Raw genomic sequence first — 18,063 nt, forward strand, 5'->3', positions numbered from 1 at the left:
GAAGGGGAGCGAGTGTGCTTGGTTTCCTTTCTATTAAGAGGCGTTGGATTTCCAATCCATCCTTTCCTCCGAGGTCTCCTGGAGTACTACGGCCTCCAACTGAACAATCCCACGCCGGGCTCCATTCTGCACATCGCGGGCTTCGTCGCTTTCCTAGGCTGCGAGGCCCATTTTGAGTTATGGAGGAAGCTTTTCTGCCTCGTCCCTCGCTCCCAAAAGGGATCCATATTCGAGGTGGGCGGTGCCGAAGTATGGCGCATAGCCGGGACAGGATACCTATCCGGCACCCCTCAGAGTGGCCCTCAGAGTGGTTTTATATTGAATACGTCATTCTCTCAGACCCAATCCAACGAGGCCTACCCGAATTTTCCAATGCTCCGTTAAAAAAGCGCCACAGCTGGCGCCCCCGGAGCCTCAAGGAGGAAGATAGTGCGGAGGTTAAGAAGTTAATCGACAAGATAAAAATACTCCCCCAATCCGGACTGTGCATAATTGAGTTCATGGCGATTTTCATAACGCGAGGTGTTCAGCCACTCCAATAGAGAGGACTCCCCATGTGGAACTACAACGGGGAGGATAACACATCTCGCTATGGGCGCAAGGGTCCGGACAACTTCGCCGCCCTGGCCGCCATGTTGGCTTATCTTTATAAAGGGGAGAAAGAAGAGTTCACTTGCCTTAAATGCCGAGAAGGCTTTTCCATGTACAATCCTCCCAGCTGGGTGCGCCTTTGCTTCGTAACTTTGCTCGATCTCCTTCCCGAGTCATACTTATTTGAACTTTAATCCGACTATCTTTAACAGTAATGGAGGAAGGCCGTCGCGGGGATTTATAGCCCCGCTCCACAGCCAGAGGATCATATTCGGGACCTGGATCCCGGATTTGAGAAGGATCCAGATATACTTGTAGAGCTCAAGGAGGGGGTCTTCTATTAGGCGAGGTAGGATGGCACAGAAGTGGCCATTACAGTCGATTACCCTGGCCTTCTCCCCTCCTCTCACGTAAGTACCCTAAAGATGTCTCCTCCAAAAGAGTTTTCTCACTGCGCTTCACCCACCTCACTGTCTCGTGCTTTAAAGGGGTGGCGCTCGTCTCTCCACTCTGCACCAGAGGCATCCCTTAAAAGGGCGGAGCCTGTGCGAGGTGGGTCTTCGAAGAGAAAGGCGGATGGTGACACTTCCAAGCCTTCATCGAAGAGGTATGGTTTTTAGTACACCAGATGGCAATCATACCGAATTGTAACGTTCCTTACTGCACCATATTTCAGGAAGAGCATTTGCCGGATTGTATCCGGAGACCTCACCGGACATGTGTCCACCAATCCGACCCCGGACCCTGCCTCCAGGGCTAGGGTTGATACGGGTGCAATGCCGGCTTGTCCTCTCTCCGAAGATTCGGATAATGTATCCGTCACCAACTCCGAAGTGGAGAGTGCAATGAACCATTGACGCCGGAGGACCGCAATGCATGACCCCTACTTTACTGAAGAGGCATTTAATGCCTTCAGCTCGGCAGATGCATACATCCGGGCTGCTCGGGATGGGCTTGCTCGAGCCACTTACCAGCTTTCAAAGGATATGCGGGTAAGATCATACTGTGTAGATTTAATAATCATATACCAGTAGCCCCCGAGACTTGGAACAGTTGAAGCAATTGATTTTAAGGATCGTTGTATAATCAGGTACTCACGGAGAAGAACAACATGCTGTCTCAGGAGCTGGAAAAGTGTCGGACCCAGCTAACTACTGCTACCGTCGAACTAGAGAAGTCCAAGGAGGCACCAACTGGTAATGTCTCCTTCTGTCCGAAAAATATAATCATGTGCCAGTAATGTTTATTCAAATAAACACCGTTGTGTTTATGATGGAAGGATCGTCGGATTAGCTGGAAGAGAAACTGAAGGCCCCGCAGGCGGATAAACAACATGCCGAATGGCAAGAGGCCGCTGGTCAACGCGTACTGACATGGACCAGGGATGAGAACAACAAGCTGCAGGACGCCAACACCCAGCTAGGCAAAGAGCTGAAAAACGTGCGAGCCCAACTGGCGGACGCCTTGAAGGAGAACCGAAAGCTGAGAGGCGGCATATTCAGTATGCCTTTTGACTTACTTTCGTACAGTTCGCTAATGCGAGTCTTAACAAGTATTTTTCTGTAGGTGTGCTGACTGGGCGGCCCAAAGAAGTGGTGTCCGAATTTCAAGGCGACCTGCTACAAGAGTTGTCCAAGGTGCATGAGCAAGCTCGGAAGGCAATGAGAAACATCGCTAAGGCTTTATGGCCAGCCGATTCTCCTCCAGGAAGTATGGAGGAACTCGTGAGGCTATGGAAGATATCAGCATGCCGAGAGGGTGCTCGGGAACCCTGGCCACGGTGAAAACACGGTACACCGGACTTGATCCGAATCATATGGCGCGGGTCGGACCTCGAGGATCCGATGGACTGGAAATTCCGGTCAGCCTAGTGTACGACCAAGTGAAGATGGCCGCCAAGTATTCACAACAGGATTGTAAACTAGACAGCCTATTAGAGGGTCTAGAGGAAGAATAAGTTTTTGAGTCCAAGTAGCAATGTAATTTTATCGAGAAACTTGTCTCCAACCGAATTTGTAAAACCATTGTCATGGCAGACTTTCTGCTTCGACCTCCGAAAACCCTGAGGTTTGTAGTGTTTCTGAATACTATACCGTACGTAAACACCAAAGTATGTTCGGAAACCAGGCAGTCTGGTCATAGTTGCTTGAACAAACAAATTGTATTCGAGGAGTTATGTTATATTACATTTTATTGTAAGAAACATCTTCCAGAGACAATAGTTCCGTTAAGGGTTCCTCGCTGACCAATTATTCCCTTAAGAACGCTAGCTTTCGGCTTCACCGGTCTGAGATACACGTCCGGATAACCCGGCTGTAACAATCGCATAGGTGCTCCCTTTATGCCCTAGCCGAACAAGCGGGAACGTACGACATAAGCACAGGAGCCAAGCAACCCAGCTTGGCAAAAACTTAAGTCATAAAGGTGCATATAATGGTGAAGAAAAGACATATATGAGTAGAGGACACATATATATGGTGAGCTTGATGCTCGAAAAAATGATAATAAGCTTCTGTAAAAAGAACCCCCAGGTATTGTAGGGTATGTACATTTAAGCATGTATACCCCTCCGGTGTGCGGTTTTATCCGAACACGAGATAGAAGTCGCATAAAAAAGAGAAAAAAGACAACAGCAAAAGAGAGAAAAGAAGGAACGAGGAAGAAGGGTATGTGTGCGGACTTAGGCGTAGAATCTTCGGAGCCTTGCAGCATTCCATGGGTTTGGCTCCAAGCGATTATCCGAAGTATTGTGAAGGTGATAGGCTCCTCCAGTGAGAACTTCATCTATAATGAAGGGACCCTCCCATTTGGGCTTGAGCTTGTCCTTTTTCTTCTCTGGTAGGCGTAGAACAAGTTCACCGACATTATAAGTCTTTGCCCGTACTTCTCTAATTTGATATCGCCGAGCCTGATGTTGGTAGAATGCGGAACGGGCCTTTGTGACATCGCGCTCCTCCTCTAGGCTGTCCAAGTCATCCTGCCGATCGAGCTTGGCTTCTCTCTCTTTGTACATGCGCACTCGAGGAGAGTCGTGAATAATGTCGCAAGGCAAGACCGCCTCCGCGTCGTACACCATGAAAAAAGGTGTATATCCGGTCGTGCGATTGGGCGTGGTCCGCGGCCCCCAGAGTACGGAATCGAGTTCCTCAACCCAGTGCTTGTCTGATTCTTGCAGAGATCGCACTAGTCTTGGTTTGATGCCGCTCATTATCATGCCATTAGCCTGTTCGAGCTGACCGTTTGTCTGAGTGTGATATACGGAGGCGTAATCGAGCTTGATGCCCAGATTGATGCACCAAGTTTTCACCTCATTGGCTGTAAAGTTGGAGCCGTTGTCAGTAATAATACTGCGCGGGACACCATAATGGTGTACGACACTGGATATAAAGTCTATCACCGGTCCGGCTTCAGCCGTTTTAACTGGTTTGGCTTCTATCCACTTAGTGAACTTGTCAACCATAACCAAAAAGTATTTCTTCTTATGGCTTCCCCCTTTAAGAGATCCGACCATGTCGAGCCCCCAGACCGCAAAGGGCCAAGTGATGGGGATTGTTCATAGGGCAGTGGGCGGCATATGGCTTTGATTAGCGAAAAGCTGGCATCCAACGCAGCGTTGTACGAGGTCCTGTGCATCTGCTCGGGCCGTCGGCCAAAAGAAACCCGTACGGAAGGCCTTACTCACAAGGGCCCGAGCTGCGGCATGATGGCCACCAACACCAGCGTGTATTTCAGCCAAAAGCTGTCGTCCCTCTTCTTTGGAGGTACATCTTTGAAGGACTCCGGTAGTACTTTTCTTGTACAGTTCTCCTTCATGTACTTTGTAGGCCTTCGAGCGTCGAACGATACGACGGGCCTCAGTTTGATCCTTAGAGAGCTCATTCCTAGTCAGGTAGGCGAGGAAGGACTCGGTCCACAGGGCAATTACAGCTATGATTTCGTGTTCCAATGGTGTTATTTCGGTGCCCGAGCCCCCGATGATATCGGAACTGTGTTCGGAATCTGGGGGTATGATCGGCTCTGGACCAGTGTTGCCGCTCTCGTACTGCCACACCACAGATGGCTTGAAGAGCCTTTCCACAAAGATGTTATGTCGGACGGGGTCGCGTTTAGCGCCCATGCGAGCGAGGATGTCCGCGGCTTGATTACTCGCCCGAGCCACGTGATGAAACTCGAGCCCCTCAAACCGAGCTAATATTTTGAGTACGGCGTTGCGGTAAGCCGCCATCTTGCGGTCTTTTACATAAAATTCTCTGTTTATTTGGGATATTGCGAGGTTTGAATCCCCGCACACCTCAAGGCATTGTATGCCCATGGAGACAGCCATCCGGAGACCATGCAATAATGCCTCGTATTCGGTTGCATTGTTAGAGTCTGTGTACAGTATTTGGAGCACATAACGGACTATGTCTCCTGTGGGGGATGTCAAGACGGCACCAGCCCTGAGTCCGGCTAGCATTATAGAGCCGTCAAAGTGCATCACCCAGTTGGAATATGTGCCATACTCTTTACGGAGTTCGGCCCCTATCCATTCGGCGACGAAGTCAGCCAAGACCTGAGATTTAATGTCTCGGCATGGTTTGTACATTATTTCTAATGGTAAGAGCTCAATGGCCCATTTGGCAATCCGTCCGGTGGCGTCCCGGATGTTTATAATATCATTGAGTGGTGCTTCTAAAGCCACCGTGATCGAGCATTCTTGAAAGTAGTGCCGCAGCTTGCGGGATGCCATAAAGACCGCATATGCTATCTTCTGATAATGCGGGTATCAGGATTTGGATGGTGTAAGGACCGTCGATACGTAATATACTGGTTTTTGGAGTGGGAACTTATGCCCCTCTTCCTCTCGTTCGACGACGAGCACCGCACTCACAACCTGGTGAGTTGCAGATATGTAGAGCAACATTGGTTCGCCGATGTTTGGTGCGACCGGGATTGGGTTGCTCGCTAGCAAAGTTTTTATTTCCTCGAGTCTGCAAATTGCAGCGTCCGTCCATGCAAAGTGGTCGGTGCGCCAGACCAGGCGATAAAATGGCAATGCCTTTTCTCCTAATCTGGAGATAAAACGGCTTAAACCTACTACGCATCCGGTTAGTTTTTCGACCTGTTTGAGGTCAGTTGGTGTTGCCAATTGTGATAGGGCCCGGATTTTGGCTGGGTTTGTTCAATTCCTCTATTGGATACAATGAACCCAAGCAGTTTGCCGGCGGGAACGCCGAAAACGCACTTTTCCGGATTGAGCCGGATATCATATGTTCGGAGGTTGTCGAATGTAAGGCGTAAGTCGTCCACCAATGATTCAACGTGCTTGGTTTTGATGACTACGCATCTACATATGCCTCCACAGTCTTGCCGATTTGCTTTTCCAGGAACATTTGAATCATGCGTTGGTAAGTGGCGCCGGTGTTCTTGAGCCAGAAAGGCATAGTATTGAAGCAAAAAGGCCCATATGGGGTGATGAATGCCGTTGCGGCCTGGTTGGATTCCTTCATCTTAATTTGATGGTATCCGGAGTATCCGTCGAGGAAACACAGTGCATCGTGTCCTGCGGTTGCATCAATAATCTGCTCGATGAGAGGTAGTCGGAAGGGGTCCTTAGGGCAGGCCTTATTAAGGTCTTTGAAATCGACACACAGGCGCCAGGATTTATCCTTCTTTGGTACCATGACCAGGTTTGCGAGCCAGTCCGGATGTTTGAGCTCTCTGATAAACCCGGCTTCGAGTAACTTGGCTAGCTCCTCCCCCATAGCCTGTCGTTTGGGTTTGGAAAATCGTTGCAGCGTTTGCTTGACTGGCTTGTATCCCTTCCGTATATTGAGACTATGTTCGGCCAGTCCGCGTGGGATTCCTGGCATATCAGGGTGCCAGGTGAAGATGTCCCAATTGTCTCGCAGGAACGCGCGTAATGCGGCATCGATCGTCGAATCCAGCTGTGCCCTAATGGAAGCTGTCTTCTTGGGGTCCGTCGGGTGGACTTGAAATTTGACTATTCCATTTGCTGGTTTGAAGGAAGTTGATTTAGGTCTCTAATCGAGTATTACATCGTCCCTATCCACTGTGGAACGTAAGGTGGTTAATTCTTCGGCCGCGAGGGCCTCTGATAGTGCCTCGAGGGCCAGGGAAGCGGTTTTGTTTTCGGTGCGGAGTGCTATATCCGGATCACTAGTGATAGTGATAACTCCGTTGGGCCCAGGCATTTTGAGCTTCATGTACCCGTACTGGGGTATAGCTTGAAAGCGTGTGAATGCGTCTCGCCCTAGCAGGGCGTGATACCCGCTGTTGAAAGGTGCCACATGGAAGAGTAACTCTTCAGACCTATAGTTCTCCGGCGTGCCGAATACCACGTCGAGTTTGATTTTCCCCGAGCATCTTGCTTCCCAACTAGGTATACTGCCTCGAAAGGTTGTATTACTCTGTCAATGCGACTCCTGTCCATTTGCATTTTATTGAGCGTCTCCTCATAGATGAGGTTCAGTCTGCTGCCACCACCCATTAACACTTTACTGTGCCGAAAGCCGTCCATGATTGGGTTTAGGACCAAAGCGGCTGGTGCCCAGACTGAGCGGGACCTTGGTTCGTCATCGGCATTGAAAGTAATCGTCGTATCGTTCCAAGGGTTTACTATTTCTATTTGGCAGACTTCGGCGAGGTCGCGAAGTGCCCTTTTGCACCGACTATTTGATGAGAAGGTCTCGAATACTGTGAACACTTTGAGATCGTCGTCCTCCAAAGATTACTTCTCTGGGGTTGTGTTGGTGAGGATATCATCGCCGCTCTTGGCCACTTGCCGGATTATCCAACATGCCCATAGGTTGTGCGTTGGTTCGGTATTCGGTGTCACGTGTATTTCACAGGGCCTATCGAGCCATTCCTCGAAGATAGTTCTATGTCCAGTAAAGGGCTTAATTCTTGTCCACGGGATGATGATCAGGTGCCCCGCGAGAGTGCATCCTTTTTGCCCGTCCGGGAGATGGCTTAAAGGCATGCGGTTCCCAGCGGGCTGTCTGAGTTTTCCAAGCGCTTTCCATTGCGCAGTACTTCTGCACTATGTGTGCCAAATCTGCAAAGTGCAGTATGCGATGGTGGTTGAGTTCATTAAGGATTCCCTCATCCGTATAGTTCTTGTGAAATACTGAGATCGCGTCGTCGCAGCAATCTTTAATCTTGTTTTTAACTAATAGGAATCTAGCCCAAAAGTGATGGGCTGTTTCCTGAGGTTGCTGTCGTAAATACATTAAAATGCATATGTCCGGGGGACTGGAATTGCTTGGAGAGTATTGCTTGTGGTGGGCGGGTGGGATTAAATCTGGCCCGTGGCCCACTGTGGAATCCGGGTTTTGAAGAATTTCTGATGTTAATGGTCCAGGATCCGGAGTGTCCTGAGAGTTTTTAGGCTCGAGGCCTGGTTCTATGTTCGGAGGAGGGATAGTTTCTCGAAGATGGGCGTCCGTCTCGTAGAGCTCAAATATCCGAACATAGTTTGTTTTTAGCGTAGGAGGAGCGGTATCCTCACCCTGCTCTTACACGACGGTTACCAGGTGGGTGACCGGTGGGGATATGATTTCTCTCTGGTCAGGTTTAAGTCCAATCAGATCATAATCTATTGAGACCCCCTGGGCGGCGATGTGATCTAACAGTTCTTTTTAAGACGAAACATCTGTCGGATCCATCTTATCAACGCTTTCGTGGTTGATGCAGAGATGATTTTTGGCAATCCGGTGGACCGCCTCAGGCTTTATGGCCGGGCGGGTGCCCATGGTGAAATTGCCGATCTGGAGGATCTACCCAGGAACTAGGGCTTTTCCGGAGGTGATTTTGTCGTTGATGACGAGGCGAGCCATCAATCCTTCTATCGACAACACGGAGGAAATCTCAATGAAAGCACCAATGTCGGTGTCAAAACCGGCAGATCTCGGGTAGGGGGTCCCGAACTGTGCATCTAAGGATCAAGGGTAACAGGAGGCAGGGGACACGATGTTTACCCAGGTTCGCGCCCTCTTGATGGAGGTAATACCCTACTTCCTGCTTGATTGACTTTGATGAGTATAGGGGTCACAAGAGTTGATCTACCTCGAGATCGTAATGGCTAAACCCTAGATGTCTAGCCTGTATGATTATGATTGCCTCTACGGACTAAACCCTCCGGTTTATATAGACACCAGAGGGGGCTAGGGTTATACAAAGTCGGTTTATAGAGAAAGGAATGTTCATATCCGAGTGCCAAGCTTGCCTTCCACACCAAGGAGAGTCCCATCCGTACATGAGGGAAAGCCTTCCATCTTGTATCTTCACGGCCCATGAGTCTGGCCCATGTCACATAGCCCGGACGCCCGAGTACCCCCTAATTCAGGACTCCCTGAGTAAGCAACCCAGCCTTCCCTCGCAAACTACCAGAGAAGCTTCCAAAGCAAGACTACTCAGTGCGCTATATGGATGACTTCCAGTGCAAAATACCCTGTCTTCTTCAATAAGCAACTGCAAAAAAAATTTGGCATGCAGCACCGAGTCCTCCCTAGCAAGTCTTTAAGGGGGGAAGCTTCTGAAGCACGATACCCGGTCTTCCTCAGCAAGATACTCTCGATTGTCTCCAACATACGTCATTCAATTTTCCTTAGTGCGACATGGGTACAAGATATGACATGGCGAATTGACAACATATGACTGTGAATCCCAATAATCAGGTCCGCAACAGTTTGGTCAGAAGCAAGAAATCAGTCAGAAAAAAAGTCTGCCTCCGGAATTAAATTATCATTTATATTGTGAGCATGCTGCCAAGCTCTTGCAAGTCAATGGTACGATGATGAAGGCAAGGTGAGAATCCGGAAATCTCACGATTCATGCCAGAATAAGAAAGTCCGTTATACATCTCAGTTGGTGATGCAAGAACCGACACGGTTTGGAGAAAAACAACATGGGACATCAAATTTTGTCTGTACTCAGTCAGGCCAGATTCCTCATACCCGACAAGGTGATATAATTTGTCACCACTTGGTATGCTTTACAGCAAAAATGAGTTAGATGCAAGCACATGTGAACCCGGTATAGTTCCCACCGTACATGAACAAGGATAAGTTATGCTTGCCGAAATATTGCACCCAACAGTCCCACACAAAGAATGCGATACGATCAAGCTATTTCAGCAAAGAATCCAGAATAAGAGCGCAGTAATGAAGGAGAAAGACCAACCATGCGGGTATGAAAATTGTTGCATGACCCACATGGTGCGGATACCCTGGACAGTCTGAGTCACTATGGATCGCCAGGAATATTCATCAAGGGGGTCTACTCAATTTTGGTAAAGCCCCCATATCAAGGAAAGTCCCGCTCAGTTAACAATATATGCTCAGATTTGTCGGTATCGAATATCTGGGTCTGTCAAGTCAGACCAAAGGTCAATTCAACAGCTTGATTCCCACGACTATGGTAAAGCATCACACAGCCTACTATCCCCATGGATATGCCGAGAGAATGAATGATCAGTATGAGGAATAGCAGTCTCGAAGCATGTGCCCTCACTTATGTGAATCACCAAAGAATAGCCTGTCTGGAACAAAATCTTTCCGCGAGAGCCACCGGCAGTCAAGGATGAGGATTTTATCATATAAGATCATACCCCTTATGTTGGCCACGTCAGGCGACAATCAAATATTTGGTATGAATCTGAGACTCAAGACAGTGGAGCCAGTCAGGATGATTCAGAAATTCCTGCGATAAGTCAGAATCTGTCAGGAAAACGGTTATGCCTCAACCCACTGTTTGTAACCCGAATTACCTGCATTTAGTGGAAGAACCCAATGCAAGGAGTAAGAGCTTGGGTGTTCATGAGGAAAAATCTGATCACCAATTCATCGATGTTTATCAGTGCAGCCACAGCAATCAGAAATCACGCTCGGATTTGTGAGATGGACATATATTTCAGTCATGATAACAAATCACACTCAGCTAAGTCAACAGATATGAAAAGAATTGGAGCCAGTATTGCATGAAAAATTGAGGTAAGATCTGTCAGGATAGGGATATAGTGAAGCAAACCACCCCACAGCCAGTCAGGTAAGTCAGATGAATAATTTAATGGGAACAATCAATAAAGGAAAAAGGATAACCGAGTTGGAAACGGTCTCCTTAAGTCAGTATATGCATACTTGTTCCCTGAGCATCCAAATCTCGAGGACGAGATTTCTTTAAGGGGGCAAGAGTTGTCACAGCCTGATTTTTGGCCCTTTCTTTTTCTTTTGTTTATCTGAGATTTTTCCTTGAGTTTTCTTTTTTCGTGGTTGTGTGGTCTGGAAATTGAAGAAGATGCCCTCTTCTTTATTTCCAAAGTGGCTTGTCATCCTCAAACCCTTCCCAAGACCTTGCCATTTCCATCTTGGACCAAACCCCAATATACTTTTCCTTGGGAATATTCCTTTTCTATTAAAGGAATAACCCTATTTGTCCTAGGTAGTGAAGCAACCTATATTTATATCACTCCCAAAATTCCCAAATAATTCCCATAAATCTTTTGGGTCATGTCTTCCTCAAATATTTTAAAATATTTCATTTTACATGTTCCTCATCATGCTCAACTAATTATTTTCCTATTCTGTCATGAATGGCAGATTGTGAAAGAAGTGCCATTTATCTTTGCTCATTTGACCCCAAACTTTTTGGACACCTTTTCATGTCCAAATAATTGCCTCGGGCCAAAATTCAACTTAATTTGCCTAGTCAATATTCCTGAGCAATTTTTCAAAGTTCATGTCTGAGGGATTTGGTTGTGAAGGAAGTACTAGCTAGGTTAATCCTATTGAGTTCAAATTTTGCATGGCCCTTCAATTCACCAAATCATCACCCTCCTCAAGATTGGAGCTCATGCAATGCATCCTTGTGAGCTGAGCATCAATTCTTTGGTTCTGTTCAAAATTTTAGTTGGTGAAGCAAGTATATTTTATCTTGCTCCATTATGTCTAAAAATTTTGCTAGGCCTTCTCCTACCTATATAACCTATCTCCACAAGATTTGGGCACATTTCATTGAGCCTTTTTCCCTCAAGAATTTTCCTAAGATTCCGTCCAGAGGAATGCTTTGTGAAGCAAGTACTATTTTGGTGTATCCAAATGGTATGAAACTTTTACAGAGTCTTCGTATGCCCAAATGACTCACCTATGCCAAAGTTTAGCTCAATCCAATCTAGTATGTGAGTGCTCCTTCCTGTTTTTGCTTCTGGACCAGTTTATGTGGTTGTTAAGCAACTATATTAAATACTGGTCCAAAACATCTCATAATTGACAGGATTATAGTCCTTCCTAACATAAACTCCCCTGATATCTAGTTTGCCTCTTAACCTCACTTTGTTGATCACTACATAATGATAAAGTTTGCAACATCAAACTTCAGAGCTCACTTACCATTTAACCACAGAGTCCTTAACCGAGCTACCATCGTAGTTGAAAACCTACCCAGGAAGGACTGACCCCCAGACATCGTTTGGTCGACTGTGTGACACTGTGTGCACCAGTGCACGCGGTGATCACGAGTTTTGGCATGCAATGCGCACGCTCTACTATCGTTGGCCGTGTCCAGGGTGTCTTCTAGCTCCAGCAACTCTCCCTCTCGTCGTCTTCGCGCTCGTGAGCATGTCCAACAGCTTCACCGCGTCGTCGCCGTCCTCCTGGAGCCATCTCCCCCTCCGTAAGCCTCTCCGTCAACACTCGTCACCGCGCACCCACGGACGAACTATAGCCGACAGCGCATTAATGGCGCTCGGCCTCTTACTCTGCTCTCCCTTGGCTCCGGCCACTCCGTGACCTTCTGTAGCTCGTCCACTCCCCCTTCGTCGCGATCCCGCACCCCCCCCGTGACCACTAAGCGTTGGCAGAGCCACGGCCGGACTCGCCCGGCGGCAACCGGTGCGGGTGCCTTAGCCCCGGCTATATATAACCCTCCCCGAGCCCGTTCGACCTCACCACCAGCTTCACCTCAATCCTAGCAACCTCCCCAGCCTCTCATTTGAGCTTGAGCTGCTCACCTGCTCTTCCATCGCCGCCTCGGCCGCCGCCTCGGGTCCCTCCGATTCCGGCGACCCTGGCCTTCTCCCTCTGCTCCACCACCTCTAGAGGCCTCCAACACCACTACCGAACCACCTCATCACCTCTCCTCCTCCTCCAGTGGCTTGTAGCTGCGAGCTCACCGGTGGCCGATGGCATGCTTCACCCGGTCGATGTTCCGCTCTTCCCCAAGCTCCACGGAGGTCGAGACCTACATGGGCGTGCGCGCCTCGGTCTCCTGAACCCGCCGGTAGGCCGGGCGCCGTCTGAGATGACCTGTGCCGCCGGCGTTCGCCGTCGGGGCGAGCTCCTCCCTCGGCCAGGCACGTGTACGCGCGAGGAGGAAGAAGGGAGCCAGGAGAGAGAGAGAGAGAGAGAGAGAGAGAGAGAGAGCCCGCGGGACCCGCTCGTCAGTGACCCAGCGCCAGGCCCCGCCTCTGCCACGTCAGTTAAGCGGAAGCGTAATCCCACAAATACGCTTTTGTTTCAGTGAAAGCGTAAACCGCTGCGGCTTCGGCCAAAAATACACCTTCACTGTCCCGAAAGCGTAGTTCCTGGAATGTGCTTTCAGTTTTTCTGTTTTGGCCCAGTCTGTAAAAATTTCTATTATAGATAGTCCCTGGCAGAAAAACTATCACCACTTTTTGCTCGAGACTCCGATTGAGGTGATTCCAAAGCTCACATCTTCCTATCTTCGAGCTCGAACTTTTGATATCATTTTCACTATGGTTTGACATACTGTAAATGACCATTTTGCCCTTGCCCCTAATCAGCCCCCTCTGAGAGAGAACTTTCCCGGTGATTCTTTCCGCGGCTTCACCACACTTCTCCTCGGAGCCTTCTTCATCCCCAGGCAAGCCACAACACCCACTTGCATGATGGCCATGCAGTAGCCATGGTTTTCAACTTGAATAGTTAATAAATGTCTGCTTTTTTTGATACGGTTATCGTTGTTTCGGTGATGCTTTTGGATTTGTGTTCACTATCATGCTATGTTTCTTGCACTCTGTTATCATGTTCTACCTGCTAGTATTACTTTCATATCGGTCATGCTTGATAGTAGTACATGTTGGGTTGGTCATTTTCTCCGGTGCATGACTAACGTCGGTTACCGAGTACCGTTTGTATGCATTGTTCCTTTGCTGTTAGTTGGTTAAGTGTTTACTCGGTAATGTTATTGATGTGTTCTTGCATGGTATTTTTTTGTTGATGCCAGTGGTCATGTTATACTATGAGTAGTGTTGTACTTGTGATATTCATGCTCGTCATTATGCCATGCTCAGTTGGATATTATTCATTGTTGATATGGTTGTCGCACCCCATGCTTATATCATGCTCATGCATTGTAATTGCATCATGTTATTTTATCATGGCTCAGCATCTATCATTCAAGTTTAACCAGATTCAATTGAACTTGAACAACTATTGGCTGAGTCATGGTGCCACCATATCGAGCTGACCAGTGGAACCACGCTTGCCTTTATGGGATGGTCCTAACTTGGTCTATTGACATGCCTCTCGCCGGTGCCTCCAATGAGGGAAGGTTACGAGCACGCGCTACCCTTATCAGGTAGGCGAACATAAGCCGTGTGTGCCCGTTGTTGTTGTTATGGTACCTGGTCCCCGTTTGGGACTGTTTATGTTTTGCCATGACGGTGGCTGTTTTGCCACGACAGTGGCCGTTGATGCCTTTGGTAGGCACCGGGCCGCCCAGGACTGAACCCAAAAGGGGGTGTTGGTCGGAGTGGCTGGGAGAGTGTCACGGCAGTAGGACGGTTTTGTCAGAACGCCGCTGGTCCACCCGAATTGGAGTGCGAGGCCATGGGTTCTGTGGTGTGGGTACAGTGTGCTAACCTCTGCAGAGTGTGTATTAAATCTATCGATAGCCGCGCCCGCGGATAAGGGCCCAGTTCGTAGTTGGTCACACTATGGGTCAACTGTAATAATAATAACTTGATTAATAACAACCCTGGTTTGATGATGAGAAAGAGATTGGTTGTGATCGTGAGATGATCACCGTGGTATCGAGGATACCGAGTTGATGGATAATTGTGGTTGTGATCGTGAGATGATCACCGTGGTATCGACGGTATCGAGTTGATGGATATTTGTGGCGTTATGCGAGAGTCAAGGGTAAAGATCAAGCTCCTTGTGGTCATGTAATGATTACTACGGTGTTGTTAATACCAAGCTTGATTGGATCCTGAGATATCGTGTGATGTCTGTGTTGGTTACGAGGTAACTCGAACATAGTAAATTGGTGCATGATAACGTCATCATGTTGCATGATAGTGTCATCATGTTTATATGTTCATGTCATGCTCGTATCGTTCTAGTTGTATCATATTGTTCATGCCATGATGTTCTAATAGTATCATGTTAATCCTGAAGGAAATATGACCTAGAGGCAATAATAAAGTTATTATTTATTTCCTTATACCATGATAAATATTTATTATTCATGCTAGAATTGTATTAACCGGAAACTTAGTACATGTGTGAATACATAGACAAATCAGAGTGTCACTAGTATGCCTCTACTTGACTAGCTCGTTGAATCAAAGATGGTTAAGTTTCCTAGCCATAGACATGAGTTATCATTTGATTAACGGGATCACATCATTAGAGAATGATGTGATTGACTTGACCCATTCCACTAGCTTAGCACTTGATCGTTTAGTTTATTGCTATTACTTTTTTCATGACTTATACATGTTCCTATGACTACGAGATTATGCAACTCCCGAATACTGGAGGAACAATTAGTGTGCTATCAAACGTCACAACGTAACTGGAAGATTATAAAGATGCTCTACAGGTGTCTCTGATGGTGTTTTTTGAGTTGGCATAGATCGAGATTAGGATTTGTCACTCCGATTGTCGGAGAGGTATCTCTGGGCCCTCTCGGTAATGCATATCACTATAAGCCTTGCAAGCAATGTGAGTAATGAGTTATTTGCGGGATGATGCATTACGAAACGAGTAAAGAGACTTGCCGGTAACGAGATTGAACTAGGTATTGAGATACCGACGATCGAATCTCGGGCAAGTGACATACCGATGACAAAGGGAACAACATATGTTGTTATGCGGTTTGACTGCTAAAGATCTTCGTAGAATATGTAGGAACCAATATGAGCATCCAGGTTCCGCTATTGGTTATTGAACGGAGATGAGTCTCGGTCATGTCCACATAGTTCTCGAACCCATAGGGTCCGCACGCTTAACGTTTGGTGACGATCGGTATTATGAGTTTATGTGTTTTGATGTACCGAAGGTTGTTCGGAGTCCCGGATGTGATCACCGACATGACGAGGAGTCTCGAAATGGTCAAGACATAAAGATCGATATATTGGATGACTATGTTTGGACATCGGAATGGTTCTGGATGAGTTCGGGCATTTACCGGAGTACCCGGGGTTACCAGAACCCCCTCGGGGAGCATATGGGCCTTAATGGGCCTTAGTGGGAGAGGAGAGAAGGCAGCATAGCAGGGGGTGGCGCCCCTTTTCCTTTCTCCTTCCACCTCTTCCTTCTATTCCTAGTGGGACTAGGAAAGGTGGAGTCCTACTCCCACTAGGAGGAGGACTCCTTCCCCCTTGGCGCGCCTAGAGAGGTCGGTCGGCCTCCCCCCTCCCTCGTTTATATACATGGGGAGGAGGGCACCCCAAACACACAACAAAGAACTGGCTTAGCCGTGTGCGGTGCCCCCGTCCACCATAATCCACCTTGGTCATATCGTCGTAGTGCTTAGGCGAAGCCCTGCGCCGGTAACTTCATGATCACCGTCATCACGCCATCGTGCTGACGAAGCTCTCCCTCGACACTCAACGGGATCGAGAGTTCGTGGGACGTCACCGAGCTGAACGTGTGCAGATCGCGGAAGTGCCGTACTTTCGGTACTAGGATCGGTCGGATCTTGAAGACGTACGACTAGATCAACCGCGTTGTCATAATGTTTCCGCTTTTGGTCTACGAGGGTACGTAGACAACACTCTCCCCTCTCGTTGCTATGCATCACCTAGATGGATCTTGCGTGTGCGTAGGATTTTTTTGAAATTACTACGTTCTCCAACAGTGGTATCAGTGCCATGTTTATGTGTTGATGTTATATGCACAAGTAGAACACAAAGAGTTGTGGGCGATAATAGTCATACTACTTACCAGCATGTCATACTTTGATTCGGCGGTATTGTTGGATGAAGCGGCCCAGACCGACATTACGCGTACGCTTACGCGAGACTGGTTCTGCCGACATGCTTCGCACACAAGTGGCTAGTGGGTGTCTGTTTCTCCAGCTTTAGTTGAATCGAGTGTGGCTACGCCCGGTCCTTGTTGAAGGTTAAAACAACACTCTTGACGAAAAATTGTTGTTGTTTTTGATGCGTAGGTAAGAACGGTTCTTGCTAAGCCCGTAGCAGCCACGTAAAACTTGCAACAACAAAGTAGAGGACGTCTAACTTGTTTTTGTAGGGCATGTTGGGATGTGATATGGTCAAGACGTGATGAGATATAAATTTTTATATGAGATGATCATGTTTTGTAAAGTTATCGGCAACTGGCCGGAGCCTTATGGTTGTCTCTTTATTGCATAAGATGCAAGCGCCATGTAATTGCTTTACTTTATTGCTATGCGATAGCAATAGTTGCAAAAGGCAATAGTTGGTGAGACGACCATGTGACGACACGTTGATAGAGATCAAGATGATGGAGATCATGGTGTCATGCCGGCGACGATGGAGATCATGACGGTACATTGGAGATGTGTAACACCCCGGATGTAACTTTCCATATTTGTACCTCCAACTCTTGCCATTTTTGGCTATGTGTTATGACATTCCCTTCGTGGTCGGGTTTTGTTTTTCGTTTTGTATTTTTTTCATGTCATGCATCTCATTTTGCATATGTGTCCGTCTCATGCATCCGAGCATTTTCCCCGTTGTCCGTTTTGCAATCCGGCACTCCCACCTCCTCCAGCGCACCCCCTTGTTTTCTTTCGTGAGCGGGTGTTGAACGTTCTCGGAATGGACTGAGTCTTGTCAAGTGGCCTTGGTATACCACCGGTAGACCACCGGTCAAGTTTCGTTCCATTTGGAGGTCGTTTGGGGCTCCAACGGTTAACCGGGTAACCGCAAAGTCCTTTTGTGTGTTGCAGCAAAACCCCTCTCTAAACAGCCCAAAACCCATCTAAGTCTCTTCCATGCTCTCGGTCGTTCGATCACGATCGTGTGGGCGAAAACCGTGCTCCATTTGGAGTCTCCTAGCTCCCTCTAGCTATATATATGTGAGACCCCCTCCCCCCGAAATTTCCGGATCCCCGAAACCCTAGCCTCTCCCTCCGCGCGCCGGACGAAAACCGCCGCCACCCGCAGCCTATCGAAGGCTGCCACGTGGCGCCGTACGCCGCGCCGCGGCCGAGCCCGCGAGGCCCGTGGCCGGCCCCCGC

The sequence above is a fragment of the Triticum aestivum genome, chromosome 7D (genome assembly GCF_018294505.1).
Source record: "Triticum aestivum cultivar Chinese Spring chromosome 7D, IWGSC CS RefSeq v2.1, whole genome shotgun sequence".
Taxonomy (NCBI): domain Eukaryota; kingdom Viridiplantae; phylum Streptophyta; class Magnoliopsida; order Poales; family Poaceae; genus Triticum; species Triticum aestivum.